Here is a 4,721-nt window from a genome sequence, read left to right as displayed (position 1 = left end):
AAGTTAAAATAAGAAACAGATATTCTTCTAATGGCTCGTGTTTAAAAAAACTGCATTGGTTTATGCATTGAATTTCACGGATCAGTTTTGACAACATATTGGTAAATTCAATGAAAGTTGTAATATTAAAAACTGCAATGCACAATAAATGTAATAATGAATTATAATTTATAATATTACAAATATTACTAATACGGCACGATATAAAATCTTCTAGATCTTACGCTCAAGTGTTTCATTTTTGTCTATTGAGCGAAAAACAGTGGTGTCGCCAGGAACCAGGTTGTCAGTGACCATTGGATTCCTGAGAATATATGAGCTCTCACGTACGTGGTCATGGCAACCAGTGAGTTGTCAACGACCATGAAAGCGCGAGAAACTGGCCGCAGCGAGCAGTTGGTCGCTACGACCAATGAAGTACATTAAATCAAGTGCATGTGCCCACTAATACCTCCAAACAAGTTTATGGAGCTGTTTCTAAAGCAAAGTCCGGGTAATTATTCGCATAATTATTGTCAAACTATCAGAGGCGGCTCAAATATCGTGGCAGCCGATTCATGGGCTACGCTGTATAATATAAAACATTTTATCAGTCTCGTGTCTTTGATAGATTCCATTCTTATAAACCATGTATATATATGGTTTATAAAAAGACATATACGTAATAATATACATTAATGATTAATTCTTATGTTATTCTTATGTTATTCTTATGTTAGTTATGATATACAGAGTGTCACATCTAATGCAACTCCTGCAAAGATTTTCGAAACTATTCGTGATATCGAAAGATGTTTCCAACAAAAATTAAATGCATTTAAGGGGGACGTAAATTGATGTCACTAGCTTTTAGTCAGCTTAGTTTTAGTCAGAAAGGATTTAATTTAATAGAATCGTCTACTTAGTGCAAATTTAATCATTCAATTATCGGGAAATTCATTGTCAACTTTAATTTATTCAGTTTGTATCATTCAAGAAAATCTCATTACCAAACTCAATCAAGGTACTTGGATCAAGGCAGTCCAATCTCGGATCAATTTCTAGAACTTAGTCTCTGGTTATCTACAACAATCCGGGGATGATCAGAATTTCTATTTTGACCATCCGCTCCTCAGCAAAGGTGCTCATACTAATTATGAAACGAGGTCGGAAGTGATGGAAGAAAGAATCTTGGGAAGAAAGAATCAATATCCAGTTTGGATATTTATTTTAGTGATCTATGAATTTGTATCTCGCGTATACTTTCACCCGTTCGTTTGTCCTCCGGCTTTTGCCGCTGGAATCTACATTCGCGAACTGGCTCCAGCGTTATCTTGCAACATGGTACAATCGAGGAGATCGTACGTAAAGATATATGTCGAAAATATAGAATAAGCTTTTATCAGTTGAGTCACTATCTTTGTGAATTTGACGAGTTATCGATTGGATATAAGTAAACCGCCAGCACAAAGTTATTCTATGTACTCTATGTGCGAAAATAAGTGAAAAGTGTAGAATAATATTTTTCCTTTTAAGATCACGTTTTCAAGAAAACAAGGTTTAGTTAAGAATTGGCTCGGTACACGTGTACGTTGATCAATTTTTAAATTTCATTTTCTCAGAAATGAAACATCCTACGACAAAAGATTGTTCTATATTTCTAACTTATTTTTACACGTAAAATAATCTGCTATCGACTATTCGCTCGGAGCGTTTTCGATTTGTTTTATCACGTGAAATTACTTTTTTGCCAATTGTATCAACCGACACACACTGTATATTTACACTAAATATATTATAATTTCTATATATATTTTCAGATTCGTTCCAAAGCAATACAATCACTATAGTCGACTGCCATAACAATGCCAATGAAATTTCAAAATGTTTCGTACGACACACGCAATATGTTACATGCAAGTATAGTGTTTGAGTACTTTGATAAGTCTGTGTATACAATAACATTTTATATCTCAAAAATTCCATTAGATTTAGTTAACTCGGCAGTACTGCGTTTAATTGAAAACATATTGTCAGTGATAGTATGGTATATGACCTTGCAGCTACAGTGTAGAAGGGTTAATTTGAGCCCTGTAGGTTCTACTGTATTTCATATGACGTTCAATACTTGCCTACACCACAAAGAGTTTCTAACGAAATTTCATATAAAATTCCTTTTTAGATTATGTTCTCATAATAGTTGATCGGCATAAATTGGAAACACCTTGTGTATAGAATATATACTCTCATTATAGTTACTCCCATTAATATTTGGATACCTTTTATAATAGAACTTTCCGAAAATTGAACGAAACGACTTGATTTTTTTAAAGAAGCTACGTAGAAGGATTAATTTACTAGGTGGCGTGTGAGAAACATTTTGAAAAGATTGCAATTGGTCAGAATCGTGAAAGAAGCGAGGATCGAAAGAGTTATGGAACTTTTTAATGAGTTCTACTTAAAACATGGGAAGTGCAACTTTTTTTAGAAAACGTTCTCACATTATAACTTTCGAAGGAAAGTTCTCGAAAATAAAAATTTTAGTTTGAATAGAACTCATAAAATATAAAAATAAAAACTTTTCTATGACAGGAACAGATATTTTGTACATCAATATTAAAAGAGTTCTCAATTATTGTAGCAAATACTGAATAGTATTTAACGAATAGTACTACTACTAATATTAAATGATTATTACAGTTAAATCGATATTCTGAATATGTTGTTTATTTGTCTTTGAAATGATCAGTTAGGAAGGTAAGGGCGTTACTGAATACACATATGATATTTATGTGTGTATATTATTCTACATATTATATTGTAGAATTGCTACGTATCTCAGTTAATTTAAATTATAAAAAAAAGTTATTTAGATATTATTCTTGACAAATTTTCCTTTCTACTCAATCAGTCTTACAAAACAATTAATTATTTATGGTTTTCATACCTTTTGATCAATAAACGTAAGAACAATATGACATTATATTGTTAAATAAAATTACTACTTCATACGTTTATTCATTCTGTGAAACCTTTTTTAATACACGTTCTAAAATAATATATTTCCATGGAGCATTTATTATAAAAATTCTAAAATATCTGTTCCACGAGAACACCTTTCAAGAAAGTTGCTAAAGGTAACATTCCATTCCATAACAATCCTAAAGGAATAAATATCTTTTTAAACGAAACATATAAGTTTGAGCAGAAATTAAAAAAAAACCGAGGACATCTGTTTATTTCGATTCCTGGAAAAGAGTAAAAGTCACTTTCTGTAACCTTTTTATCTGGGTCCGTAATAAAAATTTAAACATCTTTTAAAGACTTATGCCAGTCATATGCAGAAAATTTCATCGAAATTGGTTATCTTTGCTATGATAATACAAACGATAAAAACTGTAATAACAATCATTTTTCCATACGTTTTACAACATTATATATTATATTATATTATGTACATAATTATTATAATTAAAAGCCAGAATTAATGTTGATATGTGCTGCACAACTAATTTACAATATTATATATTATAATATAATATCTCGACTTCATTACATTATGATGAAATTAATTTCATGGTGATGTACGTGTTACGTAAAACGTACGGAAAAATGATAGTTATTACAATTTGATCGTTTGCACTATCATAGCAACGTTAACCAACTTCGATGAAATTTCCACCATATGACTGACATAAGCCTTCAAAATGTGCTTAAATTTTCATTACACACTCAGATTAAAAAGTTGCAGAAAGTGAACTTTAATCTTTTCCTATATATACTATACATATAATATATAATGTTATGTACATAATATCAGAAGAGAGTCGTGCAGCATTGACCAAAATTAATCCTAGCTCTTTCTATCAGATATTAGCGCTTTATTTAAATAAACAAATGAATATAATAGTTCTATGTAACATAATTCGGATTGTACGGTAGTTCGGTTAAACGTACAGGTTGATTATTCGAGTGTCAAAAGTTATTTTCTAGAGCTGATATTTGGTTTTTCAGCAAAGTAAATGATCTTCTTGTATCATGTATACTATATATAGTCTGTTAAGTGTAATTACCAGTTCTGCAATTTTTTTATATACCAGACGTCCAGTAGCAATCAAGCTGATTAGCCGTCGACCAGTACAGATCAAATTTTTTTATCTGTAAGTTCAATTTGTCGGCAACTGAAATTAAGTTAGAAAATGTTCATTTAATCTATCCTGTACCTTTTCCCACAAAGAAACATCTGAAATTCCAAAGCAGAAGAAGAGAAAATGGACACAGGAGAGCACGAATGCGGCTTTGAAGCTGCTCCTTGAAAATAAAATGTCTCAGAGACAGGCCTGAGGCATTCCAATGTACCAAAAACAACGAAATGAAGGCCGGACACACGTCGATTGCACAGACCAAGATAATATTAATTATTTTCTGTGCGATATATGTAAAAATAAAATTTGAATAAAAAAGTGTATTATAACATTGAAATCCTTTTTTTACATTATTAATCATTTGTACTGAACTAGCTATTAATTAAATAATCGGTGCTGGACAGCAACTTTTTGTTGTTACAAATTGCAGCATTTTTATCCTTGCAAAGTATCAATTGTTATTATTGAATTTCACAAAAGTGATTTCTCTCCTTTTATTAAGTTTCATTTGTACTGCGAACTCATTTCTTAAATTTCGATGTTTACTGACACTGGCCCAATATATTATTAGGTTGTCCGAAAAGTTTCTTTCGTTTT

The 4,721-nt window shown here is 31.0% G+C and overlaps 1 long non-coding RNA gene across 1 annotated transcript; it reads left to right on the top strand.

Moving 5' to 3' along the window:
* The first annotated feature begins 410 nt into the window (after positions 1-410).
* Positions 411-4,366, top strand: LOC138185437 (uncharacterized). The gene is made up of 3 exons (XR_011174615.1): positions 411-493; positions 4,080-4,139; positions 4,217-4,366. It is a non-coding gene; the product is annotated as an uncharacterized LOC138185437 (long non-coding RNA).
* The last annotated feature ends 355 nt before the right edge of the window (positions 4,367-4,721 follow it).

Source organism: Bombus flavifrons, chromosome 12 (assembly GCF_040668555.2).
Source record: "Bombus flavifrons isolate JBK064 chromosome 12, iyBomFlav1_principal, whole genome shotgun sequence".
NCBI classification, from domain to species: Eukaryota; Metazoa; Arthropoda; class Insecta; order Hymenoptera; family Apidae; genus Bombus; species Bombus flavifrons.
The sequence above is the reverse complement of the archived record's forward strand: the minus strand, read 5'-3'. Positions and strand labels throughout refer to the sequence as shown.